Below are 13,607 nucleotides of genomic sequence, written 5' to 3' on the forward strand. Positions count from 1 at the left end.
ATTTTAGTAATATACTTGCTTCACTAGTACCAAGTGGACATCATTAATATTCTGTTTTTACTGAAGCCTTACTCTAGCTTCTTTTCTAATTAAGTTCATTTAAATGACTTATTTGATAAGATTAATTTTAAAGAGAAGAGCTGACAAAGTGGCTCAAGTGGTAGAATGCCTGCCTAGCAAGTGTGAGGCCCTGAGTTTAAACCCCAGTATTCCAGTATGAGAGAGATTGGGGGGAGGGGGAGAATAAAGATACACATAATACATGAAATAGAGCTTTCTATCAGCCTAATAGTCTTCTAGTCATATATGCAATGAATATTGCCTAGAGATGACATTTTTTGGGTAAGTTCTGGGGTACGGTCAAAGAATAATAAAATTTGATTTCTTTTTTTATTTTTATTTATTTATTTATTTTTGTGGTACTGGGCTTGACCTGGAGCCACTCTACCAGCCCTTTTTTGTGAAGGGTATTTTTGAGATAGGATCTCACAAACTATTTGCCTGGACTGGCTTCGAAGCAGGATCCTCGTGATCTCTGCCTCCCGAGTAGCTAGGATTACAGGCGTGAGCCACCAGCACCCAGCAACAAGATTCCTTCTTTATGGGGAAGGGAGACTGGTAGATACAATCAACATGAAATGATGAAGAGTATAGCGGGGTCCTAGTAACACACAGAAAGTGTAAGAAGGAAAAGAGAAAGGCATGATGAACTCTTGAGTCAGGGAGGACTTAGCAGGAGAGCCTTAAATAAGAGTTGGATCTTAAATGGTTAGTACATTTCTCCAGAAAAAGTAAAGGAGATCTGAGCAGAGGCAGACCAAATGCAAAGATATCAGCATATGAAAGCCAAGGGAATATCTAAGTTGACTCTAGCTGGAAAGATAAGAACTTGAAATAGAACAGCAGAAGTTGAGGCTGAAAAAAGAGGTTTAGGACCATATTGTGAAGGGTCTTATGTTCTCTGTGAAATTATTTGGGCTTATTTTATAGGTGAGGAGAGTCAAAATTTTGTTATTATTTTAAGAAGGTAAAGTAAAGTGATCACTTCTTTTTATAAATCTGTGTAAAAGATAGACTAGTGCCTTATCATCAGACATGGCTGATAGAAAGAAAAATTCTTACAACCTATGAAGAAAATGAGCCGCTCTTTACTCTGCCTGTGGGTTGTTTTTTTTTTTTTAACCTACATTTATATTTACACCAGGAAATTGCTTGATTCAAAGAAAACTTAGCTTTAACTGTGTTCTAACCACCTCAACAGTATAGATGCCAGCATCACTCCAGGCTTAACAAAGACACGTCTATCTCAGGCCCCTCTCCTGCTTTTAGACTGCTCTAGAATAATGTGGAGTATTATTCAGAATAATATTTCATGGTATCTCTGTGGGTCCCCCTGATTCTTAACATGTATCTGTTTTTATCACAATAGCAGAAAGATTGCCAACTTTCCAATAGAAAAAAAAAAACTTCCTTTGTCGTTTTTATAGTGATAAAACATGAATCTTCAGATGCCTGAATTACGAATACTAACATCAACATAGCCTTATATTTTGAAATATGGGGGAAAAAATTCTTAAATTATTTTCTATCGTGGATATTAATTTCGATAGATGATTTCCTATTTCCTGAATCCCTGATTCCTGTAAGCAGCTTATGGGTGTGAGATAAATTACAATGTTTTTTGTATCTGCAAATATTTAAGAAAGATTGCAGTGAGGCAGTTTGTTGATGTTGACCCGTGTGTCTATGATTAGTCTAAGGATTGGCTGCTCCTGGAACTTTCTTTTAAACCATTTGATGATTCCAGAACAACTTATGTGGTTTTTGAAAATAAGTTTGCATTTTTTTATAGTCATACATAATATATACAAATGTAAGTATCTTTATTTTCATAATTAAGTATGTAAATTTAGATTTCATATATAGAGAAGTGTGATGCCTTTTTAAATTAGTTCCTTTGCTTAGTTTCAAATAATTCCAGTCATCCAGTAAAAGTAGCAGCTTTACTGCAAACGTCACTTATAAGAAGAGTTAAGTTCCATTAGCAGTGCTCCTTCCAAGGCCTTCATCCTAAACTCACTCTGTCACACAGGTCATCAAGTAAGAGGAAAAAGCAAACATTTTATCCAATCATAGGTTTTCACTTGAAGCCATCAGGAGGAATACCTGAATTATCATTTCTGCCGTCAGAATTACTATTGGTCCCTGGGTACAGATGTGCTGCCCATCACCTATAAAGTCAAGGATGGCCCTTCTGTTGCCTAATGTGCATGCATGCAAGCCAGGAGGAAGGAAAGAGCAGATTAGTGACAACAGTGACAATGGGCCACCTGAGTGCTAGTAACTTTAAATTGTGCTTTCTGTAAAAAGGCATCTTACAAAATAGACATAATGTCTTTCTAATAGAAAAAAACTGAAGTGTGGGAGTGTTAAATTATTCCCCCAAAGTCAGATACCCCATAAGTCCTCAAAGTCTAGAATCCACGTTCTTGCTACTATATTTACACATGCTCTCAGATGCCTAAGATCGTCTGCAATCAGAGAGCAAGAGTTGAGTGTGCAGATTTTTGTGTCTTCCCTTGCATTCCTCTTTTCCAAAGCATCACACTCAGCACCCAGAATGTGTCTCCCTAGGAGACACTGGTGCTTTCTCTCCCTGGGATGACTTCCCTCTGGCTCCTCATCCTTGAAGTCTCAACTGAATGCACATCTGCAGGAGGCTCCTCTCTGACCCCCTAAACTAAATTACATCCCCCACCCAAGATTCTTTCCCATGACACCATATTCTCTTCTTTTAGAGTTCTCTCCAGAAGTAAACTGCATAGCTAAAGTCTCATTCCCCAATTAGAACATGACAGTCCACGATGTAGCATATGGAAATAATGACTGACTTGTATTGAGCACCAAGAGGGTGTCAGGGCCATTCAATGTTCTTCCATGTTCTTGCCACAAACTACCTCACTCATAGTAACCTACAGGAAAGGTTCCTATTTGAAAGAGACACATAAATAACTTTCCCAAAATCAAAATGCTAGCAAGTCGGGAAGACAACTTTTAGACCTTGGTGGTCTACACCCCTGAGCCCATGCTCTTCAATGTCATGATATGAACAAATAAAAATTTGATGCATGATGACACAGCAGCAAATAGATTACCATATTTGGCCCCTGGTGACTGAGTGAAGGGCTGGAATCTAAGAACAATTGCTGTGAGTGAGCAAGAATAAATGTTAATGATGCTGTATGTGTTGAAGAAAATGGTGCTGGCAGTTGAGAAAGTGGAACCGCTATAAATACTCCTTTTGTCCTATGGTTTCTGTCCCCATGTGGGGATTCTGGGAATTAAAAGGGAAACATTAATTTGCCATCAGTTTTGTCCAAATTTCTACATGAGTGGAATTGTAAACATATTACAAAACTCTGGCTTGCCTCTCACTGTTTTATTCTTCTTTGGTTAACTAAAAACACAGTCTCATACAATTTGTGTATCAGAAGTTCCTCCAAATTCAGACTTTTGGTCCAAATTCATATTATCCTTAGATATTTAAAGTAAAATTCCTATTATGCTAAGACTTGCAGGGGACAGAGCTCCTTTCTACTGAATATTGTCCTCCAAAAAAATTTCCATGGAAAAGGTGAACAGCTGGACATGGTCCTTCTTAATATAAATCACCCTTTTTTTTTTTAGAATTTAAATCCAGACTCTCCCTTTAGTCATTCTTTATGAATCTTCTTCTGATTCTATAATCACTTTCCTATCTTTAATCTGGACTTAATCTAGATTTTTCAGCTATCCGTAACACAGATAAAGGTCCTATACCTATTCCATCTTCATCACATTTGTCCTGATTAAACAAAATATAAGAGTGCAAAATTTTATATTTTCAATTATTGTATAATTTCATATTCAAGATATAGTTGTTCACAACCCAATATTAATTATTTATCCAGAATTAGTGCAAATACATCAAATAACCAGTTGTTTAATTTAGACGTCTAAAGCACAGCAAATGTTCTCTAAATATTGAGTCTTAGCTAATGATATTCTGCGAATAGGAATGATTTTCAAGTAAAAATGAATGATTATATTTTAGTCTTTCAGTTGCTGTGTGGCCAGAATTTTACATTTGATCATTTTGTAAGATAGTGCTTCATGAAAATATCAACACTTCAAAGAATTTGATTTTTGTACTTCGGTAAATTGCAAGTTTAATTGACATATAAATCATGTTCATACAAACTCTAATTCAGAGAATAATTTCAAAAGTGCCATAATTTTTATGTGACCTTGACGTTCCAGCAATCTGTTGCATAACTTTTCAAGAGCAGTCACGTGAAGGAAACCTCATATTTCCTTAAATTTATTAGTGCGCCTTGGTGGTCTAAACTGCTGGGGTTTTTTCAAGGTTCCTTTTGAAAGCAATAATCTTACTTAATTGCTTAATGCTTGCCCTCATATAAGTCAACTTGAGTTCTTATTTAGAGAAACAATAGGAAATACCTAATGGAAGAGTGCGGAAACATGACGAGGAAACCCAAGTACACCAGTGCTGTATTTCTGCATCATGATGTGAAGATAATGTTTTTAGCTACATGACCACCATGTTAGCCACACATCACAAAAAAAAACAAGCTTTATAAAAGCAAAGGTCAAACTCATTAAAAACAATTTTTTACCCTTTGCTATAGTTAGGCATTTATCTTAAATATTATGATTTTTTTTCTTTTTTTGAAAGGGTCCTAAATCTCCCACTTTCTGAAAGGAGAAAATCATGTTTCCATCTACAAAGATATAAATCACCTGCAACTATGATGTGAACATATATTCCTAGGTTTAGTATAAAAAAAATTAACCCGACTCTGCTTCAGAGAGTTTAGCTTTAAAATAGTAAATGAATTCCTACAAGTCCATTTTATCTCATTAGTTTTCACTATAAAAATCTAATCTTCCAAATGATTACATAAAATTAACTTTTATCTTTATACAAGTTAACATGTAATCTTTATGTTTGGAAAATCATTAGTAATGAGGTATGAATATTCTGTCTTTGTTAGAGACAAAGTCTTCTAAGAAAGATACTTCCAAGTTACAATAGAACACATACTTCTTACTGGAGAGTCTGAAGAAGTTAAGTGTTTCTAAATTGTCCTCCTTGTCTCAAAAGAATTATTTACTTTTCTAACAAGATTTTCCCAATATTTGTCGATTTAGTAATTTTTTAACTACTTACACTTTAAGAATGGTCCTACAAAGAAAGGTCCTTGAGTGAGAGAAGGAGAAACAACCTCTCTAACCACAAGTAGTGTTTCCTTTATCTTGTGGCAACATCTGTTCTTTGGGGATATGTATTTTTTAATGGCTATCACATATGCCTTGAAGAAAATTATATTCTTTAGTTTGAATATCAAAATTTGAATCTAAATTCAGATCTCTTTTGTTTATATAAATGTGTGTTATGTTGGTCAGTATTGCTCTAAAGTCATTTTCACAGCTATTTGCCACTATCAAACTGCTTATTTTCCTGTCATAAATCTTGGGAGTACCTTTCACATAGGGTCTATTTTCGATGTGTAGTAAACATCATTGTGATCCCACTACTATTTTCAGAAAACGCACGAATGTTGGCCTGGATTTGTTTCTCTGATGCCTTGTCTTTGTTTACTAAATAAATTATGTTTAACTCTAGAATATATAAACTCTCTATTTTTAACTGAAATTTCAAAAGCAAAAAAATCCTTACCATGGCCTAGTATGTATTTTTCAACTCTGGAATAAGAATTCAGATTACTTTAAGCCCTGCAAATCATTACTAAACTATCATGAACACACACCATATGAGCCTCCCCAGAACATACACACAGCTCTTCATCAGCCATATGTGGTGAGCCTGGTACTAAATAGATGAAGAAACCTTCCTTCCATGCCTGCAATTTTCTGAAGTCCAAAAGCGCTTGGGATGGCAGAAAGCAAGGAAACACTTCCTCTCCATAGTGTGAATGCATGCATTTGTCATCAGATTGAAATGTAAGGCTTCACATTCCTGACTTCAAAATCACATTCCCTTCCTCGGAATCTTATTTTTATTGAACATTTGAATGTGCTCATGGCACTTACCTCTCTGCCCTCTGTCATAACTCTGACTTCAACTCAAAAAGCATTTTGGAGTCTATAAAGTGATTTGACGTCATTATCTTCTCTAGCTGTCTGAGCAATCTGAGGAGGTGGATATATATCTCCCAAGGAGTTTTCATTTGCATCTCTCCCCCATTGAGTCACCAAGAGAATTCCATGGAAGGATCTTTGAGTGTTTTATTGTATTTCCGGAGTAGTGTATTAGTTTCTATGTATGTTACATATAAAAATCCAGTAAGAAATGCTCTTCCCTCTTGTTTAATGAATTAATTATTTAGTTATTTTAAACATTTGCTTAATTCACAAAAAAAGATTTGTGAAACATTGAAAGAATAAAATTTTAAAACAGGAGAAAAGAGGGTACAATTGTCCTGGTGGGAGAATAAGTCTGGAAGAGAGCAGAGACAGGCAATGCTGATGTTTATGGACCTTTGAGAGCTGACAGGCATCTCTCTCCACCACACCAAGTTGCCAACTGAAATACACGACACTGAGAGAAATTATACCACAGAAATGCACGCAATCAGAACTTACTTTTTGTCACAGTCCATTTATTAGCACAACACTGTCGCAGAAACTAGAATTAACCCTGTGTTCAAATAACTGAAGTCTATGCGTCGTTATATTCATGTAATTTTAAATGGCTGAGTTTTTTATGTTAAGATAACACCTATAAGTTAAAATAGATCGGACATAAACTTTATTTTATTCACCTGAGGAGCTTCAGGAACCAAGGCTGTTTCAAAACATCTTTAGTTCATAAACAATGAAGCAAATGAGGCAAAGCGTGTTCATTTTTTCAATCAGCAAATGTTTGCTGGTGCCATGTGACATAATAGTTTACATTATTTGGGCTTCAACCACAGAAACTCCCTGTTTTGCCACTTCCAGTTGTGCATTTGGGACAAGTTCCTTCATTCCACTATGCCTGCATTTCCTTATCCAGAAAACAAGGATAATAAAATAGTATTAAACTCTATTGCCATGAAGTTCAAAGTAGCACTTGCAAATTACTTAATACAGTCACTTAATACAGTAAGGGCTCAGCACACACTACATTTTATGACAAGTTTTCCATTGTAGATGAGGAACATGCCTTCAAGAAGTTTATAGTCTAGTGGAGAACTGTTCTAGCTCCTAATTTACACATCAGACATTTAGTTGTGACTAACAGTGTAGTTACCCAACATTTCACCCTTTCACAGTTCAGCATAGAAATGAGTCATTCTCTTTGTTTTGGGTACTGACAGTTGAACCCAGAGTCTTACGCATGCTGCACACACACTCTACCACTAAGCTATAACCCCAACCAGAACTGTGTGCTTTTTAAAATCTAAGGGCCAACAAGTGCTAAGGTCATAACACAAGAATTTAGTGAGGTTACAAAACTTTTTTCTTTCTTGTCATTTTTTTCTTTACATTTCATTCCCACAAATTCTCTTGTAGCTTTTCTTTAACCTACAGGCACAGAATAAGATCTCCACTTTCTCTAAATGTGACCAACATTGCTGTAAATTTTTCTTCTTCAAAAAAGAAGGCTGCTTTTGAGACGTTTGTGCTTATAGTTTTGTTACTTTATATTTCAAGTAGATGTCTTACACAGTTTAATTTCATTGAAGCATTTTTGTCTTTTGGAAAAGATGTCTTAGGGAACAGAGCTTGGGAATGCCACAGATATTATTAACACATGACATGTACTGAGCCAGGTAGTCTGCAGCATATAAGCCATTCCCTGACATGTTAGATTCCTTAGGCACATACATTAAAGGTTCTGTAGCAGCTCACTGCTGCTAGCATAAGATAGAAAATGCAAATAGGTCCAAGAGATAGTATGCCAGAGTGGGTTCATCGAACGTATCTGTGCCTCCTGGTGAACTTATATCTGAACTTTACCAGATTCCTCTTTTGGGTGCTTATAGGAGACCGTGAGCAAGAAGGCTCAAGTCAGACTGCTTAGGATCCTTTTTTAAAAAACAGATTAAACTATCTATGTGGTGCTCCCTATCCAAAAGATGTCCTTGTCCTAATCCCCCAAACCTTCAGATCTGGTGTACCTTAGATGGCAAAGGGGAATTGAAGTTGCAATAGAATTAAGATTACTACAGCATGAAGGGAGTTTGTCTGAATGGGTTCAAGGTCATCACCCATTGTTGAAAGAGGAAGTGGGGGAGATCAGAGTGATGTGATGGGAGAAGGACTTAAGCCGCCATTGCTCACTTAGAAGGAATAAGGAAGAGGACACAAACCAGGGAATGCAAGTGGCTTCTATACCTAGAAAAGAAGAGAAAATGAATTAGCCCCTGGAGCATGTAGGAAGGAACTCAACTCTGTGGACACTGATTATAGCCTGTGACTCCCAGGTTGGCCTCCAACTTACCCACCAAGATACCAAATCTTGTTCCAAGCCACAGCGTTTGTAGTACAGTTTTACAGCAGAATAGAAAACTTAACACAATCAGGTATTGTGTTTGAACTGACAATCCTCCAACAAACCCATTTTCTCATTTCTAAATAGCCGAAGTTTCCAGACTCAGAGAAAGCAAAGGTTTCCACGAAGACTGACCCGTGTCCCTTTTTTTTTTCCCCATTATGTGTACTGGCAAAGCGTAAACAAGTGAAAAACTATAAATAAAGGGAGTCTGAAAATTTGCCTATGCTTCATAAGCAACTAAAAATACCACTTACTCTGTTCTTATGTTAATTCTTAGAAATTCCTTCAGTATTAAGAGACTAACAATTTTATTAGAAGTTGTCGCTTATACCTGTGTGTTTATGTCCTAAGAAGGCAGATATTACTATTTATAGAAACCTTGCCTAATTCTTATTATCTTCCATGTAGCCATGGTGTTTCCTTTTCTTTACTAAGTTTTAGAGTAGAGGAGACTCAGGTACTAATATATGAATTAATCTTTGGTCAAAAGTTACTCAGAATATTTACCACCTCTCTTTAATCTTTGTCCTTTTGCTATGCACATTTCTAATAGTGTAGCTTTAAGTTCTTAAAAAACCCAGCACGCTTCTTTAGAAGTATGGTAGGAACAAAACACTGAAAATATACTTTGTGATTTACTTCCATGTGTAAGCCCCTTGAGTGCAGGGATTTATTCTTACTGTTTGACTTATCTCTACTATCAAGCAATACTCAACACCTAGTAGATAGTCAATAAATATTTATTGAATAGATGATAAATTTTGAAAAATTAGCCAGGTGCCAGTGGCTCAAGTCTGTAATCCTAACTACTTAGGAGTCTAAAATGAAGAGGATCACAATTTGAAGCCAGCCTGCGCAAACAGTTCACAGAACCCCATCTCCAAAACAACCAGAGCAAAAATAAACTGGAGGAGTAGCTTCAGTAGAGCACTTGCTTTGCAAGAGCAAAGCCCTGAGTTCAAACCCCAGTACTAGCAAAATAAAAAGCATTTTTATTGTAACTTATGATCCATTGCTTTCTCAGTACTCTTTCTATGGAGGCTAGGAGCTGAGCGATTAATAGTGCTATGGACTGTTAGGCCATTGCAAGGAAGGCTGATGCTACATATGCTTAGGAGCCTTTCTAAAGAACAAATTAAAATATTTGTGTGGTAGGCACAACAATGTCCCTCCCCAAGAGGTGTCCTTGTTCCTAATCCCTAGAATCTGTAAGTAGATTGCCTTAGATGGCAAAGGGGAATTAGAGTTCCAATAGAATTAAGACTGAACTTTAAGTGGTCATTTGACAAAAGGCCACCAAGAAAATCTGTGCAAAAATGAGGAGCAGTATCTCCAGTTTCCAGTTTAGTGATGCCCAGTCTTTTCATACACATCAGCATTCCCTAAGAGAGAGGAAGGCAAATATAAAAGAAACCAGAAATCAGAATAAATTAAGTTTAGTCATTTTGCAAATTTGAAGGAAATGCTTTCTTAAAATAATACCACAATGAAAGACAAATATCCCACAATTTCCTTTAAAAAGAAAAAAATGTTTTCTGGTTATAATTGTTTATAATTTACTTCTCTTTCTCAAATAGATATTTCATATTATTCAAAGTAGAATAATATTGCTAGTTGATTACAACTTTGATCTGGTCACTAGGGAAGAGCATCCCAAAAGTACAGGAGTAGCTTTGGTCTTATATTTAAACTACATACTCTTTGTTTGGGGGCTTAGTCTCTTTTCTGTGGACCCCATGAATTTACTCCTACCAGCTGAGTGATAGCCAGAAGAGCAGGCAACTACTTACTAAAAGTGTCCAAGGAAGGTTTTATAGTTTGCTGTAACACATGAGTCAATCTCAAGATTCCAAAGTAGAGCAACGTAACTTTCAAATCATCCAACAATCTGAGATTGAGCAGTTATCTGTGGCTGGCGTGGAACTGTCCAGAGTCGATGGTGTATTGGGAGAGCTGATCTTCACAGGAGACGGGACAGTAGTCCTGCAATACTTGGCTCAGGCTCCAGTTACGGAGCTTCAAGTATTGTTTGGAAAGTACTTGTTGTCCAGTTTGCTTCTAGTTTGACTCTAGCAATGCTTTCTGTACTTATCCAGAGCACAATATATGTCCAGTATTAATGAAGTTCAACATTAACCATGAATATCTGGAGAAATCACTACTTTACACATGGATGAGGATAAACATTTTGGACTTTGGTTAAAAGTTTTCAAAAGCATAATGTTGGAAGTCAATATCTTTCTGAAAGGCATGGCTCCCTGGACTATGACTCTTCTATTTGCCATTCTGTTAATAGGTTTTTCTCCCTTTTGAGCCAGCTTGGCTCAAAGACTCATTAAAGGCTCATTCTCCTCAGATGCTCTCCGGAATCAGTTCATAACACTGATGTTTCCAATGGAGTGTGTGATTTCAGTTCCATAAACTCTGAGCCATAAAACCCACCCATCGTGAGGGGAAGGGATGGGAAGGTGTCAGGAGAAGAGTCAGTGACGTTGGCACAGGGGACTTGTTGATTCTTTCTGCTGAGCCCCTAAAACTGGATTATCAGATTTTACAACAGAATGAAGAGAAGGATCTCTTTGGGATTGGACCTGTGACAATGTAACAAGGGTGTGACCACAGATAGCCAAAGCTGTGGTAAAGGGATTCTAAGACAGTAGAAAGGAAAGACAGGACCCTGAGAGGTTCTGTTCTACAGCCAGGTCTACCTCCAGGTGCCGACCTCCAGCCTCTCAGGATGGGACAATGTCCTAGTGAAGACTGGAATTGAGGTAACCTTGAGGGCCTGGGGTCCTTAAATATCTGGTGGTGTCACTGGCTGTGTGGCCTGTAACTGACCCTGGTACAAAGTTAATCCTCAATTTCCAACCAACATATTTCTCCAATATAGAACTTGAAAAATGACCCAGGCCTCAAAGACAGGTTTACATTTGAGAGTTAAATCATGATTGGTAACGTATTTTAATTAAATAGACAAAACATAACTCTGAGTGAAATGTGAACCTATCAACACCTTAGTCTCCTGTTACAGCAGGAAAACCTCTGTCCTTCCCTATCTCTGAACATCTAGGGATCCTGGTAGGCAATTTTTAAAGCTATTTTTAAGAGACAGTCCAGGATATTTATATAATACATTGAAATTTTTCATCAACATAATTTTGAAACTATTTCTTTGAAATTACTTGAGAGTAGTCAAGTTTCTAAACCAATTAGAACATGATTTTACACCGGGAAGGTAGCTTTAAAAATGAGATCATATAGAATAATCCATCAAATATTAATCCTAAAATCTGAAATTTTCAGAATTACTGACATTTTAATTGCATTTTTTATTTATTTCCATTGATCACTTGTCTCATTCTTTTCCATTTTTGGCACCTTAGTAAATGTCAGTAACGCTCCTAAATTCATTCATTGATAAATGCATCACTGGAGTGGACAACTGTCTGCTATTACTTTTAGGTTTGTTTAAATGTCTTTTCCATCTGTCCTCCTACAGTGCATTATTTTGACATCCTTAATTCCTAAAAAGCAACCAGCACAGTTTTAAACCATGTTGTTAATCAATTCAAATTGTATTTCTGATGATTTGATTCGAAACTACAAAGAACTACTTTCCACAAAAGCCTCTTACAGTGAACACAAACGTTTGTGAAGCAGGCATGCGGTTCTTAACCTGCCCTCACAGCCTCAGAGAGAAATATATTCAGGAGAAGGATTAATCACAGACTAAATCCCTCCCTAGGCCTCCTTATACAATCTGTCAAGGCGGTTTAAATATGCAGGGACTTCTCTCCAGTCAAACCTTAGTGTCACATCCCAGCAACCAAGTCTCCTAAGAAAGCCAGGAGAGATTTAATTAATGATGATATAAGAAGAAAAACAGCAACAGCCAGCCAGTCAATAATGATACCCTCAAAACTAGATAATCCAAAAGCTGTCATAGATGACAGTCATCAGAGTGTTACCCTAGTGATTAAAGTTAAAATTAAGCATACTGTGATGTACAAAGAGGTTGCCTTCTTTTTTTTTGACATTTGAATATTGATTTGGTAGTTCCTGGCATGTGCAATACTTTATTGTTTATAAACTCCAAAGTTTGTATGTTTCCAAACCAGAACAAACTATATAACTAAAAACAATTAGTTATATCAGAGCCAGGAAACAAATGAAAACAATGTTTAGTCAAAATGAACTGCTGTGCCTAAAATTTAAATTCTCAAATCAATACAAGGTACACATAGTTGTGTGTCTTGCTAGCAACACAGGCTACAACAGGAGAGTGTTTCTGTCACTCGGGATGACCTGGCAAAGAAGTTGCAGTAGTACAGATAGATTTCCTCCTCTAACACTTCAGGAGTAAAGTCTTGCAGCTTTTTGCCGATGTGGTATTTATTGGGATAAATTAGGTGATTTGTTATGATCGGTTGCGGCATTCACTTTTTGTGTCATGTTTTTTACCACTGTGGATAGCTCCATGACTGCAGCGCTAAATATGCAGTGACTGACTAGAATACAAATTCAAGTCTGATCATTTCAGATACTTTGATTTCATTATAGAAATTCCTAGACGACTTGTGGGATAAAACAAATACTAAGACCATATTGAATTTCAACAAGCTGAGTTAGCAGGAAATAAAGATAAAATGCCTTTCTCTTTAAAAACATGATGATGTTTTAATTGTTATAGCATTTGCCATGACTAATGTATACAACTCTTGACATTCATATAATAACAGAAGAAAGTTGTTTGGGATTTTTCTTTTATTTCCTAGTGTCCGCTTTCTCCTCTATTATTTCTCCTCCTCCCCCCTACCCCAGTCCAGGTCTTGAGCTCTCCTCCCACCTCTTCATGCTTCTATAAAGAAAACACTATGCATTGGGGGACACATGTAAAAATACCCTGTTTCTATGTAGATAGGCAAGGCTGCCTGCTACCTAGCTATGATGTACAGACCACCATCGTTGTGACAACTGATGCCTCCGGGTGAAACAAAGGTTTACATATTACACAAGCAATTTAACTGTTTTCTAAACATATTAC

The 13,607-nt window shown here is 36.7% G+C and overlaps 1 protein-coding gene across 2 annotated transcripts in view; it reads left to right on the plus strand.

Moving 5' to 3' along the window:
• The window catches only part of Hhip (hedgehog interacting protein), an 85,734-nt gene that overhangs the window by 36,395 nt on the left and 35,732 nt on the right, over positions 1-13,607 (plus strand). The window lies entirely within an intron of this gene.

This window comes from Castor canadensis, chromosome 9 (assembly GCF_047511655.1).
Source record: "Castor canadensis chromosome 9, mCasCan1.hap1v2, whole genome shotgun sequence".
NCBI lineage: Eukaryota > Metazoa > Chordata > Mammalia > Rodentia > Castoridae > Castor > Castor canadensis.